The 24,448-nt window shown below is 29.8% G+C and overlaps 1 protein-coding gene across 2 annotated transcripts in view; it reads left to right on the top strand.

Moving 5' to 3' along the window:
- The window catches only part of LOC129907798 (protein FAM13A), an 89,875-nt gene that overhangs the window by 7,581 nt on the left and 57,846 nt on the right, over positions 1 to 24,448 (top strand). Inside the window, exon 1 of one of the 2 annotated variants that reach the window (XM_055984173.1) lies at positions 19,823 to 20,060. The exons of the other annotated variant lie outside the window; for it this stretch is intronic. The gene's annotated coding sequence lies outside the window, so the exon portion shown is untranslated. Of the gene's footprint in view, positions 1 to 19,822; positions 20,061 to 24,448 lie in introns of those variants that run through there. 2 annotated transcript variants of the gene reach the window in all.

Here is a 24,448-nt window from a genome sequence, read left to right as displayed (position 1 = left end):
CAGCATAAGTCCATGAGCACTAACTTTTCAGGAGCAACAAAAAACTGTTTTTTATGTTAAAACTCCACAACACTTCAAATTTAGAGTATGCCCAGTTATAATCTAGCTAAAGACGCATTTAAAAACCTTAAAAATATAAACCTTTTTTTAAGTCTTAGCGGGTTTTTAAGCCTTTAAAGTCGCTGGACTTATGTCGTTTTTGAAATAAACGAATTTTTGTTAGTAAAACTTTTTTTTTTTTTTTTTTTTTTTTTGCAACAAAAGGGTGTGCGTGTCAATTGTCACCGGGTGAAATATTTCCATATACATATTTTGAACCCTTTTCTTTAAGTTTTCGTATTTAGGAGGGGGTCTGACGTACTTCATTTTTTTCCAGAAGATGAATAACTATACATAAATGAGAAATCTGCAAAAAATTTTTTTTTGGGAAAATGGACTTATGCTGTTTCTGAAGTAAACGATTCAATTCTAACTCTTTGTTTAAGTTTTTCTTATAAAAGCTGGACAGAGTTCAAACTTGGGCTAGGCTTCAGTTTATCGCGGCATTACCGACTTTCTTAAGGAAGTTCCCCGCGTAGTGTGGCATCGAAGGTTAACGTGCCTTAGAACCATTTTTTTGTTGCAATAAATCAGGCAAGGAAAACGACAGGATCAACTAGAAGATTGGAGATGTACCAATTTGTTGTTATTTCTAGTTTACGATTACTACTAGGCGCAAAAATTTGCTCTATTTTATCATAACAGATCGTGTCCTGTTAACCACGTCTCCTGGTAATAACGTGAAATCTAGTTGAATTTAAAGTGGTTTCAAATACTGGGTTCTAACTTCTAACCATCTCATGAAAGCATTTAATAAATTGTACTTCTAAAAATTCAAACTTTTGGATTTCTTTTCTTCGCCTAGAAATATATGACTTTTAAGAGGTGTTGGCATCCATACTTACATAAGTCAAGCAATTAATTATTACAAATTCATTTGGCTGCTATGTCAATGTATAGATAATATGTGAGAAAGAGTAAAGTTGGATTTGGAATTCTTTACGTTATCACACTCGAAACGTAACTTTGATCTACTTCAACACTGCTTTTGAAATGTACCTTTTTTTTGAATATTTCCTATTTCGAGATTTTATTACAAAATTATTACAAAGACGTACTTTCTTTGAAGCTCTAAAGCCTTAATTTTTTGGCCTTAATTTTTAAATGCCCTTTGTAATCGGTGTAACAAGCTCTACAAAACGTATTAGGCTTTCACCCGCGTATATTTTTAGTTTCACACAATTAAATCGTACCATTGTAAAAAAAAAAAAATAAAATTTTGAAATGTTCAAACGTCCATAACTTTTTTTCTTATGATTCACACTAAAATTTTCTTTTAGATAATGAAAGCTTATAAAGCTTATATTTCGAATCGAATATAAGAAAAATGGTTTTTTAGTAGGGGAGAGTGGGGCCAAATGTAACACTTTTTTCTAAAATCGATGGTTCTCCTACAAATTTGAAAGTGGGTCAACCAGACCTTTTTTAAATTAAAGACCCATGTTTTAGCTCCAAGATCCATCATAAAAATTTAGCAAAACATAACGGTAATGTTGAAAAATATAGCTTCCAAAAAAAAAATCGTGTTGTTTCAACTTACCCCACATACGGGGCAAAGTGTAACACATACCGGGGTAGGTTGTACCAAGAACTAAAAATAAGAGAAAAATACCTTTATTTGTTTATATTTATTTGTTTTTAATTAATAACAATAAAAACAAATCTTAGTCATGAAATTTTGGTGCAAATTTGTAAAAAGTGGAGCAAATCCAAGATTTCCAGAGAAAATTTGACAGTAGTCTTAAATAAAAGTTATTCGAATTCATAAATTGTTTTATAAGCTTTATGAATTCAAATGGTGGTTCAAAAATGTGTTTCCAATTTCAAAATAAATACAAATTCAATTACAAGCATTCATATTCAGGGTTGTTAATTATATTAGGTAAACAGTTTTTCAGTATAGGTAGGTTTTTACATGGTACAACTTGCCCCGGAAAAATGTTACAACTAGCCCCAGCATGAAATTTGGCACATAAAATCAATTTAAAAAAAAAGCGAAACTGATATAGACATAACACATACACGCAATTTGAGCCAAAACACGGTTGCATATAACAAAAAAACACTTAGCACTCTATCTTTTTCGGGTAAAGAGGTAGACCAAAAATAAAATTAAAAAAAAAAGTTACAAACATGCATTTTTTGGGCACCACTAGTGTAACTTCTCACCCTGTCGTCTAATCTTCATCTGAAGAAAATGTGCCGGTAGATATTCAAAAATTGAGCATTTTTCTCCTTTACGCGTTTCTTAATATTGAAAGGAACATCGCTTTTTTTAGCTGTTAATTCTTACCCCTGTTACATTTAGCCCCACTCTCCCCTACATACTCCAGAAGTTAGTAAAAAATACAATTGTTTATAACAAAATCAATTATATATAAATAATTTGTTGTTTTTAAAAAATTTTTTTTTAGTAAATTGTTGTGTGTACAATTGGTAATAATTGGTAATATATGTACCAAATTTCATTAAGCAAAAAGACGTACAAAATTTCATTTGTTTATAACTTTTAACAAAATTGAAAATTTTCAAAAATACTTTAGAATATTATTTTTAACATATAAATATGCAAAAACAAGTATCAAATTTGAGAAGTCGGTTTCAGGTGGCCCATTTGAGAAAATTTGACTCAAATCGAATCATGGAAGGAATTAAATGCACAAATTAAAGCCTATAAAATGAACCTTAAATACTTAAACAAAACACTTCATTGCTAAAAAAAAAATGTCCAATTATTTTAGCAGGAAGACAATTTAACAATCAGTTCAAGTTCTGTTTTTTTTTTGTTTGCTTGTACATTTTCTCTATCAAGTGCATAGTTTCAATTGTCCTCGCGTCATGGTTCAATTACAGTAGCGAGCAAAAAAAATGCAAACAATAAAAACATTTGCATTTTTTTGCTCGTCTAAAAACGCATAATTAGGTAGACTTTTGACCAAATAATGGTTTTGGAGTAAAATATTCCACAAATTGACTCTGTTTAATGAAAATAAAACAGTTTCAATATGCCAAATTTGGTAACTTAGTTCTTGTTCAAAACTCTTTAAACTTCTTTCATTTGCATTTTTTTTGCTCGCTACTGTATATTGCTCCAAGTTCCAGCCTTGAGACAAAGTAATATGACACCGAATATTTAAGAAAAAAAAAAAAAAAAAACAGAAACAGAAAAAAACTTTTTTGAACTGCCAACCATGATCTTTCAACTCTTTTGTTCGTGGAAATAAAACAGATTCATTTGGCACAGGATGAAATTTTATTGCCCCTCCTTTTCATGCCAAGGTTTTTATTTTGCATAGCATACCTATATTTAAAGCCTTTTTATTGCTTATCCTTTTGAATCGAATTATACGAACTTTCTCCTATTGCCATCACGGCATCGGCACGGCTCAAGGAACATTTTATAAATGATTATTTTATGACAAAGCCAATAAAGAACTACACAACGACGACATCTCTCTTTTCCTTAAACCCAACAACGCCAAAAACCCAACCCCAACCTCAAACCCATGAACCCAAAGCCAAAGAAGCCCCCCAAATAACGACCTCAAACCCAAAGAGAGGTTTGTAAAATCAATAAAATCTAGCGCATGTGTAGAATAAAATGGCGCCATTCACCAAAAATATACTCATGTAACGGTGTAAGAGAGAGTTTTTATAGTAACGTAGATAGATGTAATGCCCATGGTACATGTGTTAAGAGGACTCTTTTAGTTTTTTTGTTCTTGTTCTTGTTTTTTTTTTTTTTTTTTTGTGAATGACTTTGCAAAACAAGTGCCAAATGACAACGGCGTAATAAACCGTACAATGTAAACAAGGACGCTAAAATAATATTGGAAGGGCGTGAATAAATTTTTAAGGCGCAATAATTTGTTTAGTTTAAGGAACCCAAAGTAAACAACATGTCGTAGCCCTCATACCAGTGTTTACAATTTTTTACGTAATAGAGTAGATTTGCAGAAGGACGAATTTATTTTTTAAAAGTCATTGTTTGGATTCCCAAAATAAACCTGCAATGTAACCTTGAAAAGCTTATTACCCAGGGCCAAGTCAATGTAAGATTGCAGATTTGATAGCACTTTAGCATTTCAGGCCATTGGGAATTTTACTTAAGTTGAAAAATTCAACAGATCGTTCCTTATATTTTGTGTGTGGGAGAAATGATTTTTGGGAAAATATAAATTTCTTCTCTCTTTCGAATATTTTCGGTATTTTCTAAGGGATGGTGTACCTGTGTCCGTTGTCGTCATCTTAACCCACTCTTTGACGTCTGCATTGTGAAAAGTGAAAGCACTTTTCTTCTTCTCTAGTGAATATACCTATATATTTTGGAAATTTTAAACTATTGCTCCTGGGAGTCCTGAAGAAGTTATCGCTTGATAGAGGTTGAAAGCTTTCACACCAACGTGCTTTGAATTTTTAATTTTACTTTTTATGGTTTTTGATGTGTCGAAGGGTTTTTATTTTGAAAAACGAAATAGTTGTGTAAAGTGTGTTTGTTGTACGTCACCTAAAGACTTCAATATTAGTTTCAAAGAAATATTGAAGGTTTAGAATTTGATAGAGTTTTCTTCTGGGAATAGACTTTACTATTTTTTAAGCTTAAAGCAAGGGTGTTTCCATAACAAAGATAAAAAGGGTGTGAGCAAATTTTCTGGCGATCTTATATTACAATCCATCGGTATGTCGATATATCAGTTTTAGGTTTTGAGTCTTGGATAGCTCTTATAAATGTTCACTTCAAAACCCGCAGGTTATTGAAAGCATTTATTCCAAAATCAGCAATTTAGCTGACAGATTGTTGATCTGAAGTGTGTGAGAAACAAACGCTCCATATGATTACATTAAGTACAGCTCCCAAGCCGATTAGTTTGAGTTCGTTGGAGTAGGGGTTGCGAAATTTGCCTTGACTCATTTTCTATAAATTCAACAAGAATTGTCTTGGGTTCACAACTAGGGGAATTTTTAACGTATTTTATTGTCATATTGTGAAATTGACAATATTTTTTTTCCGCTTCGCGTTGAATATATTCTCATGTACGAGTAAATAAAAATTTTCCGCTTTGATTTTCACCAATTAAAAAATGTGGGATTTATTTATTTCTAATCTTTGTTTTGTGAAATTATGATTAATTTGAACGCTCTATTTGCGAGATAGTTCTACAAATGACCCGCGCTCATCATTCGAGGTTGTGCGTACTCAAAGTTTCTTTTGTATTTAAAGAATCTGGAATAAAATGTGAAAATAAAATATCAAAAATTGTTGTACATTATTGCTTTATATTTCAAAAAATGTGGTGCTTATGTCTCAGTTTAATAAAAAATATGTGAGGCTTATGTCCCACTAAGATAATAAGTCCTTAAATTATATGTCGGTCCACACAAGTCGAACATAAGTCCCATAAATAAAAATGGGCGTTATGTCCCTGGGCCTTGTGTACATGCGCAACATTTTAAATCACTTCTTTAAACTCATCTAGGTTAATCAATAATAAATGAACTGAAAATAAATGAAGTCCCAAATTGACTTTGGGGCCACTGTTACTTAATTAATTTGGGCCTCATATGACTTTGAAAATAAAAAGAGGTTGTCTGTAAAGCCGGTTTACGGACGATGATTTTACGTGATAACGTCGTAAGAAAACAGGTTGTGTGCTTTTAAAATGAGCCATTTGAAGCGTTTATTTATTTCAAACAATCATAATTTACAAGAAAAAGCTAAAAAATACCTTTTTTCTTTACTCATTATATTAGTTTTTTTATTTTAAAAGCTCACAAAAACAATTATACCCTTAAAAAGCCAAATATTTCTTCTAAGTAATAAAACTATTTTTAAATTTTTACAATGAGCAAAAAGTATTAAAATAATTTATTGAAAACAATCATTTCTTATGAAAAAAGTGAAAAAATCACTTCACCCAAAAACTCATTTTTTTGATACAACAACCTATAATAAATTTTATACCACCTGAAAGCTTATTGCTTCAGCTCAAAATATATATATAGATCATGTCTATTAGACATCTACAAAAAGAGCTAGAATTTTTTGAACTCGATCAAATTTCATTAAAAAAAGCAAAAAAAAAAACATGTAAATATAACTTGTCACGCTATTAAATCCATTTTTTTTTAACAATCTATAAAAATTTTTACACCATCTGAAAGCTTATTGTCGTAGCAAATATATATATAGATCAAGTCTATGAGACATCTACAAAAAGAGCTAGAATTTTTTAAACTCGATGAAATTTCATCAAAAAAAGCAAAAAAAACATTTACTTTTATGTTCTCATGCTATTAAATGAATTTTTTCCCTAACAACCTATACAAAATTTTTATACCATGTAAAAGCTTATTGCTTCACCTTTCAAGAAGAAGAAGAAGAAGAAGAACCATGTGGAATTTCCAGACTGAGATTACGGTACTTCCCACACTGGTGGCTGTTCATGGCGCAACAGATCTCCACTGGTGGTTTGAGGTTTTTCGCAAGTTTCTTGATTTAATATTGTGTGGCTTGTAGTTAGTCTAGCGTTATGTGTGATATACCAAATGAAAGTTAATTGTATCAGGATGCTCGTAAATGTTTACTCAAATTTCTATATGCTCTTGGTAAAAAGTTATAACCTGTTAAATTCTAAAATTTTATCTTACCGTTATCTAAAAATTGTGTTTACGAAAATGATTGAAATTTCGCAAATATATAGTCGTGATCATGGTCTATCATTACTCCATATATAATATTCCTCTATCTATTAAAGAAAAAAAGATAAAAATAAAAAAACGATGAAAATCGGTTAAAAACGGCCAAAAAACCTGTTTTTTTAAAACTTATTTTTCTCCGTATTCAGTCAAAACTATTTTAACGATTACAATTTTTTGCACATGTATGAGCATTGATCAGTCCTACATGTCCTATAAAACTTGAAACTTTTTGAACACTCCAAAAAAAAGCTAAAAATCAAAAACTACCCAAAAATACCCCTAAATAAGTAGGTATATTTCAAAAATTCATATTTCGAAACGCAGAGTGTTGGTAAAAAATCCGTATTAGACCCCTAATTTTTTTTTCTTTCACCTGGCACCTTTAGAATTGTCAAACAAAATTTCCCCTACCCATAATCAACATTTTGTCATACACACAACACCTGATCAACGTTCAAACAAAACGTTATAGCGGAGTTCCAGAATTTTTTTAGAATTTTTTCTTAAATGCAGTTATCCTTAAATCAGTCTCCTCTATCTATAGCAAAACAAATCAACTCTCTACAACCACGCGTTTAGATTTTAGCCCAAATTTCATCTTTTCGTTTTACCCCTGTTTACCCTATTAAATGACGGCATTTTTAAAAATCCTTCGTATCTCTAATAGGTTATTTTTAATTTTGAATTTAAATTTTTTGTGGCACTGCGAAAGTGCGAGAGTGTAACGCTAGAAAATGGCGTCACTTTTTTGTGGTGGCTGCCATGGTTCATCGATTTATAAGACGTTATCGCGTCAAAAAAAAGTTAACATACCAGTTAACTTGCGTTTGCTTTTATCCTCACTTTTCTAACATTTGGCCTTGTTTCTCATTTGGGACTCGGCTTTATTTCACCTATAGACAAAGTGAAATAAGGCCGAATTTTGGAATTCGGAATTATTTCGCTCGGCGTAATTTCGCTCGGCATTATTTCACGGCACCAAATGCAAAGTTATTACACTTATTTTTCCTTGAAAACTATCTGTCTTCTATAAAGTTTTTTTTTTTATTTTTCTTCCGCCGGTTTCGGATTTTAAGATAATTTAGTTTTTCTACACTCATATTATGAGTAGTAAATCATTTGAGATCTCTGCATCCAGGCAATTAAATTTTCGAAACAATTAGACCGCTAAAATCATAAATACAATGTTTTTATACTAACTAGTTACTATTTTTTAAACACAACTGTAAACTGTCTATAAATATCTTAAAAATTATTTCAGTTTAGTAGAGCAAAAATAAAAGCATGTCAAGCCTCAAGCATCTAAAATAATATACCATTAAAGTTTAAATAAATTAAACTTTAAAGTCCTCAAAAAAAAAAAAAAACTCCTTAATTAAAAGACAAATATATATCTAGTTTAAACCTGACAACGTGATTTCTTTCCCTTATTTTTATTTCTTTAAAATCAATTTAAATATTGTATGCAGCAAAGTCATGATACCAGAAGTACTCTTGATTTGGTTTGATGAACAACAATTATTATAAATTTATCCTATAACTTTGAAGTAGGTATATCACACACACACACACAATCCTTTTCTATAGTTACAATGTAGACTTGCCTTAGTTTTTTTTTTATTACCTTCCCATCTAACCAAAGAATCACATGACTTACCGTTAACCGCGTATTTGCGAAATTGTTTGCAGATACCAGATAGATTTTATGCAACTTAATTCAATCGAAACCTGCTGATGGATGTACGTATTGTACGTACAGAGAGTACAATGTATAGAGTGCATACAAATCAGACGTAACTTTTATTAGCACTAGCTAGCAGCACACCACCGCACCGTGGCGGGTCGGGTGCAGTACAAAAATGTCGTTAAACAGAAACTGAGTGCATTCAATCATCACCCACAGGTTTAATTTTATATTTTTTTTTTGTCGCGATGAATATTGCGTAAGTGCAAATAAGGGTAAAAAGATTGCATCACATTGCATCACATTGCACACAATGTCAATTCAAATGGCAAACGGCAGACTTTTAAGTTCCATGGTTGACTTAATAAGGTTCGAAAGTAATTATTTAATGTGAGCGATATACCTATATTTGTTTTAAATTGTATTTTGGTTTGTTTGGTTTTTGTATAAAGTGTCTTACAGGGTGTTTCAGAGAGTGCTTATAAAATACACAAATTCAATGCTTTTCTGTTTACTCAAAACTTTTTGGCGAACTTTGATCCTTATGGATGAAGATTTGAGTATTTTTCTTTATATCAAGAACTTGTCTAAAGTATCTGATGAATAGTTTCCAGGACACCCTGTAAAGCTGTCATAAAATTAGTAATAATCAATCAACTACAATGAATTGAAAAAAATTAAATTCTACACTGAAAATAATAAATTTCGTAAAATTACGAAAATCTTTTCATACACTACATTTTCGTTGGCCCAACGAAACTTTCGTTGGCTCAACAAAAATATGTAATTTTTCGTAATATGAAAACCTTCATCAATTAATGAAAACGTTTCATACACTTTTTCTCCCTTTTTAGTGCCAAAAAATACAATTCAATGAAAAGATTCATTAATTAACGAAAAATTTCATACTCATTTTAAAGAATAAAAATAAGAATTTTTTCCTTACTTTATCAAAGTTTTAATTTAGTAAGGAAAAAATTCATTAACTTATGAAATTCAACATTAACTAACGAAAATCATCATAAGCTTATGAAAATTCTTCATACACTAATGAAATATTACATTGGCTTATGAAATAAAATGCACGACTGGGGCCGCACGTACTTGCTCTTGTAGTTCAAAGTATCTTTATCTTAAATAACTATTGGAAATTAAAGATTTTCGTTAAATTTTGAAAAAAAAAAATAAAAGTAAAAAATTCCATTAAAATTTTTTTTTCAAAAACTTTTTTGATTTTTTTTACATTTTACACTTCTAAATGACAAGAAATATCTGTCTGCAAATTTTGAATAAAATTGGCTTAGCCTTTGATGATGATTTGATTTGGCAGAAAACGGCAACGCCATACCGTTCTCCGAAAATTTTGTGAAAAACTAAAAACGCAGTTTTGTTAGACTCATTATGACTATAACTATAACGAATACCAAATTTAATCGAAATCGTTGGAGTCGTTTTCGAGAAAATTGCAATAACTCATTAAAGATACACGGAAAGAGCCGACATTTGCGATTTAAAAAAAAGAAATTGTCATATTTCCACTATCCGTATTTTTTTGAGAAAAACTAAGTTATATTAGCAGTTATATTAGATATACGTACAGCATTACTTGTGTCAAATTTAATCAAAATCGTTAGAGCCGTTTTCGAGAAAATTGCAACACCTCGCAAAGTTTGTATGGGAGGTATACGTTCTAGGCGAGATATTAAAATAAAAAAAAAACCAACCTTGGAAATTACGAAATAATCATCTGTACCAAATTTCAAGAAAATTCGTCACCCGTTTAGGCTGCAGCTTCTTGTACAGCTTTTTTTGACGACGCACAGACGCACCGACGCACAGACCGACGGACGTCATGACGAAAACCACTTTTCGGAATTCTCCATCATCGTAATGTTAGTTTTGATTAAAACCTCGGTTTATTTTTTTGACACGAAACCAAGTAAAAATACATCAGTTAACGAAAAAAAATGATTGCCTTACGAAAAAAAAAAAAAAAACCTAGACTTGGGTGCTTTTCTGTTTTAATGATTAAAAATTGAATCTTGCTTTATATAGTTCACATTAGGTTTTTGTTTAAAAATCTATGTAAGTTGAGCTGAATATAAAAAATATTTGCGTATTGACAAGGTGTCTCACCATGAGTCGGACTCATCAGTTGACTTAAGTGAGCTCCACCGGGTCGAAACGCCAATTTTTTGTGTGGACTATATTAAATTAATATTTTAACAAGTCCAATAAATATATAGGTACTATAATCTACTAAAAAAATAACACTGTGATAGTTCAAAAAACCGACAGAGGGCTCTCATGTCTACTAAAGATAATTCGAGTATGCTGAACACGATGGCGTACTCAGTTTTTCTGGATTAGGTCAAATAAGAAAGATTTTTGCGTTTGAAATTTTGTTTGCACATGCCAAAAATGAGGGTATAAAACACCATATATTTTCCAATTTTTGATTTTGTATCGATGTAAAATGATGTAAAATCTATTTTTTGTAAGGATTATACGTATTTGAAAAAAAAATCTGTCGAATGACATTTTAAATCATTATTTTATGGCAAAAGACGTCGACTTTTTTTTCACTTTTTCTTAAATTTTTTAACTATAAAGGTACAAATTTATACGAAAATTCAAAAATTTTTTTGTACACACCTTTTATGTGTTAGTACTCTGGAATATTATACATATGTAGATGTAGATATTTAATTACAAAATCAGGCATGGTATCAATATTTTTATTTAAATTTTTTTTAAGTTCAAAAACTATTTTTTTTCTTAAGGTTCATACCTTTGAGATTCACTCTTTGACAAAAAAATTCTCTTGAATATCTAACTTTCATTATAAAAAAGAATAAGTTAAAAACTTTAACTATCTCACTGTTAAAAGTGCAACTTACTTTTAACATAAACTGTAATGATTTGTTGAAAAATCACAAAAGTTGCCGTAACTTTTTCGGAGTTTCAAAAAAACTTGCTCATACTTTCAGACATGGCCGATCGTACCAAAAGCCCCTTTTTTCATATTGCAAGTTTTGCCAGTTTTATTTTTTTTTTTGTCATACAACATAGTAAGAAAACGATTTTGCCCCCCACTTCCCCTACCCCTACATATGTATTGCATTTAAACATTTTGTAATTTTTTTATTTTATAAACTAAAAATTTGAGAAAAAATATGGTTTTACTGCTACTTTTTCACTCTCAAGCCATATTCTATCCCGAAACACAAGATCAAATCGTTGCCACCGAGTTCTGCATTTTAATTTAAGTAAAACGAAAAATACCAGAAAATTTGAAGAAAAATCGACGTTTTTTTGCCATAAAATAATGATTTCAAATGACATTCGACAGATTTTTTTTCGATAACTTCTTTTACGAATAATACTTCTCAAAAAATAGATTCTCCGTCATTTTACATCGATAAAAAATTAAAAATTGGAAAATATATGGTGTTTTATATCCTCATTTTTGGCATGTGCAAACAAAATTTCAAACGCAAAAATCTTTCTTATTTGACCTAATCCAGAAAAACTGAGTACGCCATCGTGTTCAGCATACTCGAATTATTTTTAGTAGACATGAGAGCCCTCTGTCGGAAAAATAAAGTTCCATTTTCGAACACAGTGTAATTAATACAACGAAAAGTTTTGTTAGCTAACAAATATTTTTTCGTAATTTAATTAAAATATTCATAAAATTTACGAAAAAATTCGTTAGCTAACGAAAGTTCTTTCACAAATTAATCAAAAAATACATTCACTAACGAAAAATATCACCGTGGTTAATTAAATTTTACGTTAATCGATGAAAAAATTTCGTAAAGTGATGTAAAAATTCATTAATTCTCGATCAAAAATGTTAATGAAAAATTTCATTAAAATACTATAGTTTTCGTTGATTGATGAAGTTCTTCATTAACGTATGAAAGCCATTTCGTTGAGCCAATTAAATTTTTCATCGGCTGAAAATTAATTAAATCTTCGTTGGCTCAACGAATTTTTTCGTTGTATTTACGTAAGGTTTTGGTTCAGTGTAGAATCTTGTGTCGTCTATACTTGCGATACGATTTCATTTTTAATTTATATAAATTTATTTGTCGGCATCGTAGGTAATAAAACATTTATATCTTCACTCTAGCTGTGATGGGAAAATATAAATTGAAGGTCAACCGAGGTGGCATCACTCGTATTAATGAATATTATTTGATAAATTGCTCATTCATACGAATTTATATCTTTCCTTTTTTTTTATTAATTTTTTTTTTTGTGTTATGCGAATATTTTATGCCGCACATTTAATTTGTTGAATCATAAAACAATCTAAAAATCTGACTGAGCTTTTTATAACAATATTGTCACTATTATTTTTTTAAATCATTGGATATTGTTGGTTTTTCATTAAACACCTGCTGACAAATAAATATGATAAACGTTGTTTGTGGTTCACTTAACCATCATAGGTGTTTGAATTTAGCCCAGTTTGAGGTTTTTATTTATTGTATCCGCCAACACAGCATTCATAATAATTTTAGGTTAGAGACAAAGCTACTAACGAGTTCCAAATCATAAAATTTGTTCAATGTGCTAATTTGAAGTTCCAAAACTTTTAATTAAAACAACAGTCTTTAATTTATGAAATTAGATTTTCTGAGAAAAGCAGATTATGTTCAATGGAAAGGAAGTGCATAATGCATTCTAGATGAACGATTTAACGAGCAGAACTGTAAGCAGTTCGTTGATTCGCTTCCACTTGAGTGTATCACAATTTGATTTCACAAACGAAGTATCTTATAGTCTTGTCTGTATATCTGTATCCATTGGGTTCAAGAAAGATAATACAAACCAGGGATGGTCAGTAAAAAGCATAATGCATAGTTCTTGGGGGATGCAATTGTTTACTGGGAAGATAGTATAATTGGGCTATATTATCTTCTTACTTAAACATAATATGGCGGATATTTCAGTTCAGTGTCTCGGAAGATTTTAAGAAAAAATTTGATTCTAAAAAGGAGACGCGACCATAACAAGCATTCTATTTAGTATAATTTTGAGTGAGTAGCACACCTCCTTGGTTGTCTGTACGTGACACTCCTTTGATTTAATTTTAATATCGTAGTAAAATATGTAACGAGTACAATATTTTTGGTTCGACGAATATTAATGATGCCTTCGACCTAAAATCTAGGTATAGGAATTACTTCAAACGAGATAGTTTGAATATACATTAGGGTGGGTCAAAATACAATTTTTTGGATTTTCAAAAAGGCTCAGCTATTAAAAGGTGCTAAATCGTTCGGTTAGCTTATAATTAAAATTTCATTTCATTATTTTAAGCCTAAGTGCCTCTGGATTGTGGTTTTATTTTTGAAAAAAGCAGGTTTTTGCCTAAAAACCACATACGCTTTGCTTAATTTATTATGATCTCATTTCTTGTACAAGCTAATTCAAGAGGATGTGCCAAAAAGCTTAAGCGTGCAATTTTCTAAAAAAATGATTTAATTAGGAAATAATATTATTAAAAATCAACCGTTTTACCTACAACAACATGTTATACCTTTTTGTTGAGCCCAAAATCTCTTTTTTATTTTGCTTTCAAATAAAGCTCTTTTATAAAACAGTTTTTGAAAAATTAATTTTCAAAATCAAAATATTGAAAAAAAATGTTTTAATTTGCGAGCTAATTTTTTTCAAAATTTTATGTGATTAGTACTATTTAAGTTTTCAAAATTCAATGCTCTTATTTTTTTTCAAGCAAAAACAGAAAACCGGATGCAAAAATGTTTTGTCGTTTTTGAGAAATTAAAAAAAAAACCAAAACTACATTTTGCTAAGACTTGCTAATTAATTTATGAAACAATATATGTATCTTTTATTATTTTTAAGGGGATACCACGCCTCCAAGGCAGAAAATCTGAAGTTTGAATATGTTTCCTTTGCATTAACGACAATTCTACCAAGATTCAAGATTTTAGGGTATTCAGAAGTATACTTTTTAATAATTGATATTAATAATAATTTAATGAATGTAAAATCTCAATTTTTCGATTTTTTTTTTGTATGTACTTCAAGATCCATTACCATAACAAGTTTCTATGAAATCTAGAAGTTTGCCATAATTTTTATCATTTGTTAGTTAGTATGTTAGTGACTAAATCAGCTACTCTTTTTGCGATTTTTGAAAGCCTTTTTCTCAGAAACGAATAATCCTACGTAGCTGAAAGTTTTTGAGGAGCTTGATTTGGACTATGTTAACAAATAAAACGAGTAAGAAATGTTTGACATTATTGAAACAAAAGTTAGAATGGTTCGAAAGCGGCTTGGGTTGTTTCCTAAGAGTAGGACCAAAGTTCATAGAGAACTTGGCTGGGCAACCGGAGGCAGAAGATAAAGTCTGATTATAACCAAACTTTATATTATTGTTCTATTTACAATTTGGCACCTTTTCATCACTGTGCCCGTAAAAAAAATCAGCAAAAAAAATTTCTCCATACATTTGTGACCCAGCCTAATATACATATGAACAGTAATAAGGCAGTTTTGTCTGTACGTGACAGTTCAATACAATTATGTGTTAGCGAGAAAAAGTTCCAATCGAAAAATTCCTAGAATGTCGTTCTTTTTTCGTTTTTCAATAATAACGATAAAAAGCAAAAAGTGAGCAAAATTTTCCAAAGCTTTTATGACCTTTAAAGAATCTTGTAAATGCTTAAAATTATCTAATATGAACTACTTTGTATTTTAATTCACCTAAACTATGAACTCTATTAAATTCAATGCATCTTACATGTACTATACAAACCACCTTGAATAACATTTTACTCTATTTATTTTATTTATAATTAAAAAAAAATTGATTTTGTTTGATTTATTAATACTCTGTATCTAAAAAATTAACATGAAATTGTTAAAAGAAAATTTGCAATGCAACCCTTCAATTTGTTTTGATTTTGTAACCATAAATAGCCACTTTGCTTATAGTAATTGATAAAACAAATTTGTTATGCACATTCGAAGTAGACGGACGTCAAGCTATCCATTAACAATGTCATATTAAATTAGTTGGGGTATGAGAGAAACATTTAGTTTACTTAAACAAATGAGCAATAAATGTTGATTTACTAGATTTGTAGTAAAACAAAGAAATTAAAGAAACTATAAAAGTTCTTGCCATTAAATTTAATCAAAATAAATGCTTTGCCATGACGTAAAAGATGTATTTCGTTTATACATTGTGTAAATACATTTTAAGATAGATTTTATCTAAAAATATACATAATTTCTATTAAATAAAAAAAAATTGGGGCACGTCACCCCATGAAGGAGCAATGCCTAGTGACAAAACAACTCTCAAATATTCTTATGTGCGTAGAACTAATTTGCAAGAATGCAAAGCACCTACAATTTAACGTCAAGTCCGAATGCCTAAGCCGAGAAGTACATTTTTATGACAATGATACTCTTGCAGTCTTTGCCAATTTCTTGCAAGATGCAGTCCAGTACCGCTGAAAAAATTTTTAAGTGGTAAACGGTGGGGTTCAAACCCACACCTTTGGCGTAGAGTAGTCTATTGCACTAACCACTTATACTAAAAAAAAAAAATAACCGTGCTAAAATTATATATTTATTTTGTCAAAGTTTTTAAAATATAAAAAAAATTCGTAATTTGTTGGAATAAACTAAGTTAAAATTTTGGGAAAAAGGTGAGAAATATTAATTCGATGGATACAGGAAAGTATAATCTTAGGAGAAATCTTTGAAATTTAAAGAACGTTTGGTGCTACAAGTTTTTGATGATGAAAACTATGAAAATAGTGGCACTGTAAGCAATTTCAAAACTGATAGCTAACGTCAATCTTTATAGAGCAAAAATTTTATCACAAGAAAGCTAACTTGCATCGTGAACGATAGAATTTCTTTTTATATACTTTTTAAATATTTTTATTTCAGAAAAATAGTACTCATACGCCATAGTGGCCAAATTCAACATACAAATCGTCGCCGTATTGGAGTGCCGTATACGCCAAATTGCATTTTTTGAGCTAGGTATGCAGTCTTATGTTTTCGAAGTTGCTCTTTTCATATCTGCTATCCGTTTTTTTCTATCTTTTTTCGTTGCCGAGATATTCGCTATTGTTTTGACAAAAACAAGAAATTTTGGCATTTACGTCAAATTTTTCATGCAATGTAAGAAACTTTTGAGAATTGTTTTGACGTACGTTATGTTTTTTTTTGACGTACGTGTATATGAATAAAAGAAACTTCTGATTTTCATGGCGTATACGGCAAACTCATTTTGGACAAAAATTTAAATATTTTGAAAACTAATCGAATTGCAGATGTCCAATAACATGTATATAAAAGACACATTTTAATTATATATCATACTAAAATATCAAAAAATACCAGCGGTTAGTTCTTTCGCAATTATCTTCCGAACATTTAAATGCGATTTCCCAAAAATGTAAAAATGGCGTATACGTACGGTGACCATCCGTCCCGGTTAACCCGGGACTGTCCCGTATTTCTAGAGCTTGTCCCGGGTTTTTATTTAAAAAACCCGGGACGTATAAGTGTCCCGTATTTTGTTATTTGTCCCGTGATTGTCCCGTATTGCACATTCTCTGATTTTTATATTCAATATTTTAAATGCTTTGTATGGAAAACAAGAAAACAGTGGCTGAAATAAAAATTTTTCTAATTTTTCGGATAAAGCATTAAGCCTGGTACGCTGCTGAAGCAAAACGAAAATTTTTCTCCAAAGTCAAAAAACTTTTGGTGCAAGAAAAATTGCCTGAACAAATAAGTGGGAGTGACAAACGATTGAAAACTCTCCATACATTCTAGCACAAGTAAGAATTTCGTTGCCTAAGCTGCGTATTCGTTTACGATTTCGTTGTGCTGGTTTTGTATGAAAATTGTAAAAACAGCTCTCCCGATTTTGATTAAAAAAATATTTTTTTAAAAGTTATTAACAGACATTATTATAAAACCATTTTCTTGATTTCTGATTTCGAATGCGACTTAAATGATTTCAACAAAAACGCTCCCATAAAATCGTTTAGGCAATCTTGATATCAAAATAAGGACAAATTAGGAAAATTCATTTAAAAAAATTTAATTTTTTTTTTTGAAAAATCAATATTTTCAAAACAATCCAACGAATTTTTTATCTGTCCCAGGTTTCGCTTTCAGAAATATGGTCACCGTACGTATACGGCACTTCAATACTAGGGCGACGAAATATCTAGTTAAAATTTTTCTTTTGAATTTTGAAATTTAAGTATTAAATGAAATGAAATAAAACATAATAGCATTCATTAATGCTAAATACTACTTATTTTGTTTATTTTTTCTTTTTACTTGCTAAAAAAATTTTTATAAAATCTTAAATATTAAACACACTATAGTTCTGAAGGAGAAGCATTAACTCTTTAAGACAGTGGAGTAAACATTATGATCTAAGGTGTTTCATTCTTCCCCGAAGAAAACTTTTCAGAAAATTCAACACATAAGAACTGAAAACATTGAAACACAAGAATGTAATGAAATGAGTTCGCATGTAGACTGCAAACCAATTTAATCCACAAAAGTATTGCAAAAGTAAATAAAAATGGAATTTGGCAACACTAATAAATAACTATATTTTTCTAAGGAAAGAAATGTTACGCATACACCACAGTCACCCACTTTATATAAAAAGATATAATTTCTCTTTGATTTTTTAAAATCAGGTATTAAATGAAAGTTATAAGGTTTTAACTGATAATATAAATATGTAACATAACGAAATGTATAAACGCTATATGAAGCGTTCAGAATAACTTTGAAAGCTCTGTTTTAAAAACTAGACGAAATTTTGAAATATATGTTTTACGGACCAATAGCCTTGTTTCCTGAATTCATTTCTTTTATTTTATTTGAGACAAAACAAATACTAAATTTATACGGCTTTAAATATGCAACTTGTAGAGAAGTGGACTTGACACATTAATATTATAAAAATAAAAAAAAAATTTCTAATAATAATACTTCACTTTTTCCCTGATAAAAATTTAAAAAAAGTCAACTCCTCCAACTCCAATTTTTTTCTCACTTGAATTTCTTTTTAACCATAATTTTGATATCCCAACAAAATTTCGACTTAGAGGGAATCGACTGTAATTACTTTTAAAATCTTTACTTTCATTTTGTCACAGTCAAAGTTTCAATGCATTCAAATAACTATCCAACTCATTACTTAATGTTATTGATATGCTTTTTTTCTAAAGATCAATAAATGAAATATTAAAACATATTGCATGTTTTTAAAAAGGTCAAGGATAAATGTTATACCTGTCACATGCAAAAAACATTGCTTTTCTATAAAATTTTGTGACAGGTACAATTAGAAATGTTATAATTCATCTATTAGATATTTTTTTTTAAAAGCTTCTACTTACCTATTTGATTGACAAACATTTAAATGAATGCAAGTGACACACTTAATTGAATTCATACCCAATTATACTGAACCAAAAAAAAAGAAAACAAGGATTCTATGTATATGCCAAATTTAATGCGCAGTTAACACACTCCTCTCTAACAGGTGGATGAATATGGATATGGATACACAAAAACAAGTCTTTGTCCGTGTTTGGCTCTAGGGCATACATTTCTGTTCTTCTATATGTTGAATGACATATTCCCAGTACACTCAACTCGGTCTATATCCTTGTCTTTCATATAAATAAAACAAATCCCTAAGCGGATTATTCAACATTCAAGTGCAGATACAATCAAATAAACAACAACCCCCATATTTTTCCTACCAACTCAACCCACAACAACCCCCAACCCAACTCTCAACCAACCCTTCTCAAAAATCCAACCCCCACCCACGTTTACATTTACATCCTGTTGTAATGATTAAGTATAAAAATACCTATTGTCTTGTCTAGGTAGTATCTTGTATCCCAGAGCTCCAAGGACGTTCGCCACTTGAAACATTGCGTCGCAAAATATTTTCATTCGAAATTGTGTAAATGTTCGTGCAAGAACGAGATAGATGATGTTGACGATGACGAAGATGATGATAGAAATCCTTCGCATTTTTTTGTTTTTGGCTTCATTTTATTGCATTTTGGACTTGCAGTTTTAGGTTCTCTTTTGCGAAATTCAATGGAAAGAGAACTGAAATTCTGGACAAGAGTACAAAATACTACCCCGAAGCTTCCCTATTTTACTCGCTCTCTCTTTCTCACTCTCCTCGAATTTTAGTATTCCTCTTCTTGCTTTTGTGATAATTTCATAATTTCATATAAAATTGTTGTCCTTTCCCAACCAGCAATTTTGTAGTTTTTAGTTTCGTGTGGGGTTTCCTTGAGAGAGTTTCTAAGTTTTCCACTTAAAAAATTAGTTTTTTTTGTGAAATTAAATTTAAAAGTGTAAAAATGATGAACTGAAACAAAAAATTAAGTATTTTGTGTGAAAAAAAGGAAAAGGGTGGAAAGGAACCCCCGTAGATAGAAGAGTGTGTGTTTTTTTGTTTCAAGTGGATTTTGAATTTTCCCGAGGAAGAAAAAAAAGTACTTTATTGTGTGTAAGTATTTTTCTCTTGGGAAAAAAAAAAATTATATTCTATTTTAATTTATGTGTATTGCATCAACCTTGGAAATGAAAATTGTGTGTGTTTTTTTTTTCTGTTTTTTGCTGTATAAAGTGGATGAAGGTGCAGCTCATTGTTGATCATTAAAATTGATATGCACAGAGATGTAGACAGTAGATATAAGTTTTAAAAGCCCTTAATTTTTTTGTAGTTGTTGTGGTTGAGGAAGGAAAATCAATTTAATTAAATTAAATTTTTTGACAGGATAAGGTGAATATCTTTTTAGGTGAATTGAGGATTTTTCTGAAGTTTTGCTCCAGTTTTCAATTCAGGAGTCGATGGCTTGGGTCAAGGCTACTTAAAAGTTTTTTTGTATGTAGGTGGTGAAAAGTCTAATGTTCGGGAAAGAATGATTCTCTTGCCTTGAAATTCACTGTAGGCAAAGATAAAGCAAAAATAAAAATTATATTTTCTATAAAAAAAAACTGTAAAATAGAAATGTGGTTTAATAATAATCTTTTAATTGACGAAATAAATTAGTACATTTTTGAAAATAAAAAAAAAAACAAAATAATAATAGTTGCAATTTTTTTTTCAAAACACGACAGCACTATGCAGCATACAACATTGCATTGAAATCACACTATGCACAAATTTTCATAAAAGTTCTTAGAACTATGTATTAAGTAATGTGAAAATTTTAATAATTTCAAAAATTTTGTGAGAGGGTTGCTTTAGGTTGAGACCTCGATTTGTTTGGTTCGGAACACAACAAACTCATATTAAGAGTATTTAAAAAATTAAACCGTCCTAGTGGTCCTTTACTTATTGAAAATAATTTTTTTAAACCATGTTCCGAAAATTAAACCTTAAACAAATTTTAAAATCTTTGAAAATAGTTCAAACAATATTGAAACTATCAAAAAATTTGTTACGATAAGTATTTAATGTATAAGCTCTAAAGTCTAAACCATTTTAGTTGGAGTGCTAGTTTTGAAAACGTCAGCCTGTCAAGCCAAATTTTTTTTAAGCTTGGAGAGATTATCAGAAAAATTTATACAGGTACACCTTGAAAGTTATCAAGAAAGCGATAAAGGAAAGTCATAGTTGCAAAACTATCTTGTAGTGGATAAAAATTCAATTAAATAAAATAAAACGCACGACTACTGGGTCGCACGTACTTGCTCTTATAGTAATAGTACCTCTTATCTCAAAGCTTTTATAAAAAACATTTCCAAAAATGTAAAAAAATACATAAAATCTGTTTTTATACTTAATGAAACACCGTTTTTAATGATTTTGATCACAAAACAGAGTATCCTATCTGATTACTTGTATGAAAAGGAATTTTTAGAAAGTAAATTTTTGAAAATCGTTGGAGCCGTTTTTTAAAAAAACAATTTTTATATATAAAAATCTTCTTCTAAGTTTGTATGGCATTTTGAAAAAAATAATTAATTTACACATAAAAACAAGATTTCATAATATTTCACCAACCCGTTTTTAAAAAATTGATTTTTCAAAAAAAATTTTGAAATGTTTTTTTAAAAATCCAAAAGTGTGTTTTATAAAATTTTCTTAAATTTTCAATATTTGTTATACTTATACGCTTTTGTATTAAAATTTTCGTTGAAATCGGTTTAGTTATGAACGAGATATTCAGAAACTAAAAAAACCGTTCTATGGTAGGTACCGTTAATAACGGTACAAAAAATATTTTTTTTATTTCAAAAGTTTAAATCAAAATTGTTAGAGCCGATTTTGAAAAAAAAAATTTTTTCTATTTCCGTTATATGACAAGTACCGTTAATTTTGGTTCTAAAAAAATTTCAACTTGTCTCCTAGGGAATCACTCAAAACTGTTTACTACCAAGTTTGAAAAAAATTGCTCCAGTAGTTTAGGCTGTAGCTCGAGGTACATACAGACAGACTGACAGACAAACACACAGAATTGCCGGACCCACAAAATTATTATCTCGATTTCGATTTTTTTTCCGAATCCTAAACTTGCCCTATAGTTACGGTGACCATATTTCTAAGAGCGGAACCCGGGACAAATACAAACTTCGTTGGATCGTTTTGAAAACATTTGTTAAAAAACAATTATAAAATGAGTTTTCATAATTTTTCCTAATTTTGATATCATCTTGATATTCGTGATTCTTAAACGATTTTATGGGAACATTTTTGTTGAAATCATTTAAGTCGTTTACGAGGAAATCAAAAATCAAGAAAACGGTTTTATAATAGATACTGTCAATAACTTCTAAAATAAATAATTTTTTAATGGAAATAGTGAGAGCTGTTTTTTTAACATGTCAATTTTATTCTATAAATGATTTTGAAATTTTGTAATATTAAATTTAACTTTTAACATGTCTTAAAAAGTTTTGAAATTTAACTGGGTTTTTTCCACTTTCATAATAATAATGGGTCAAGTCCATTTGAAATTTGTGCTTTATTTTGAACTTTGAGAAACTTTTTTCTCAGGAATTAAAGGAACTTTTGAAATAAATGTTTCACGGATCCAACTTTTCCTGGTGTAGCTTTTCAACCTGACAAAAACAAGCTGGAACTAAAAACTAATACTTTTAATCGAAAAATTCCAACCATTGTTTTCATGTTTTTCGTACAAAATATTTAAAATTTTGAATACAAACATCAGAGAATGTGAAAATACGGGACAGTCACGGGACAAATTACAAATTACGGGACACTTATATGTCCCGGGTTTCTTAAATAAAAACCTGGGACAAGCTATAGAAATACAGAACAGTCCCGGGTAAACCGGTACGGATGGTCACCGTACCTATAGTACCTATATCGCAAGTAAAAAGCACTTTGCATTTGTTAGTTGAAAATTGAAACAAATACTTGTTTTTCGCCTGCCTTACGTTTTAATATGTTTGCAAGTTGTATTGCAAGTTGAAAACTTAGCAAAAGACTTTGTGAGAAAACCTTGTATTGTAATTTTTATGGTATTAAAGATTAAACAGTGAAACAGTGTATCAATTTTTCTCATTTTTGGTGATAAAACAAAACTGATCTCTTCTAAATAACAAGTTTTTCTTTTATGCTTTATAACTTCAAAAACTCATAAGTACGATGATGAACGTTATTCTTAAAACTTAAAGAAAACAATCATCTTAATCTTCAATCTCATAAAATATTATGACAAAAAAAATACACATACACCCGAGTGACCCAATCATTATGATACATAAAATTTTTTGCAACATCATGCACAGTCATTATGACTGTTGTCAGCTCAAATTCAACCGCAGTCATACTAAAATGAAAACAAAACAAAAAAAAAATATCATCACGAGTATGTAGGTACTCTTTGTGTCTACAATGAACATAAAAAACCCAATGTATTTAGCAGAATATCGTTAGCTTCAACTAGCTACTAGACATTATTGCATATTATTTGTATAGTTTATAGTTTGTACAACCTTGACAGTTCGTTGGCTTCTATTGTTGTTTGTCACTTTAAGCAATTTCAAGTATTGAATTAGAATTTGCTATAGAAATATACGAGTACTTTTTCTTTATTATTTGCGGAACACATAGCTTAACATTCATGTAACAATATTTATTCTTGTATGAATGTTATTTTAGCATTGGTCGTTGTTGTTGTCAGAAATATCGATTAAATTTGTTCATAAACTTTGTTAGAATTTAACTTCCTATTTTTCATTCCTTAATCCGATTCTGAGAAAAAATATAATTTTGTATTTTTCCTGGGAAAACAGTTGAAATATTTTAAGACGGGAGCTAGAAAATATAGTATTTGTATGGATTTGTAACCAAATACCTTTAAAGGTAAAGTTGGATTGGTTTTCTATTTCTGTCCCTACTTCCTCGGTAAAGGGTTAAGCAATTTCATTTCAAACCTTTCATGGTTCCATGGAGCTCCTTTATAAATTTTAACCTCACAACAAAGTAGATTATTATAATTTTTGTTGATGATTTACCTTTGGCAAACGATATAGAAACTAAACTTACTCTTTTCTCTCTGTCACCAACAATAATAAACCTAAGTAGCAAAAGACTTAAATTATATTTTTGGTTTATAAATAAACATTATCAATCCATTTAACGCGATATCACAGCTCATTTAATTTCATGAGTATTCCACAAATTTATTTATTTTTATTTTTTATGCTAATCAGAGCCCATTTCAATCCTTCGAACTTGGAGGAGTTTGTGGTTGAGAATGAGGAGGTGGTGAATGAGAGGAGGAAGAGAGAATTGCATTTATTATGGAAATTCTTTTATTTTTTTCTTTTTTGCTCTGTCAACTGGAAAATGATTGTGTTGTTTGGTAATTTAAATGCAATGAATATGAAATCAAGTGCACATCACTTTTACAATGGAAT

Source organism: Episyrphus balteatus, chromosome 1 (genome assembly GCF_945859705.1).
Source record: "Episyrphus balteatus chromosome 1, idEpiBalt1.1, whole genome shotgun sequence".
NCBI classification, from domain to species: domain Eukaryota; kingdom Metazoa; phylum Arthropoda; class Insecta; order Diptera; family Syrphidae; genus Episyrphus; species Episyrphus balteatus.
The sequence above is the reverse complement of the archived record's forward strand: the minus strand, read 5'-3'. Positions and strand labels throughout refer to the sequence as shown.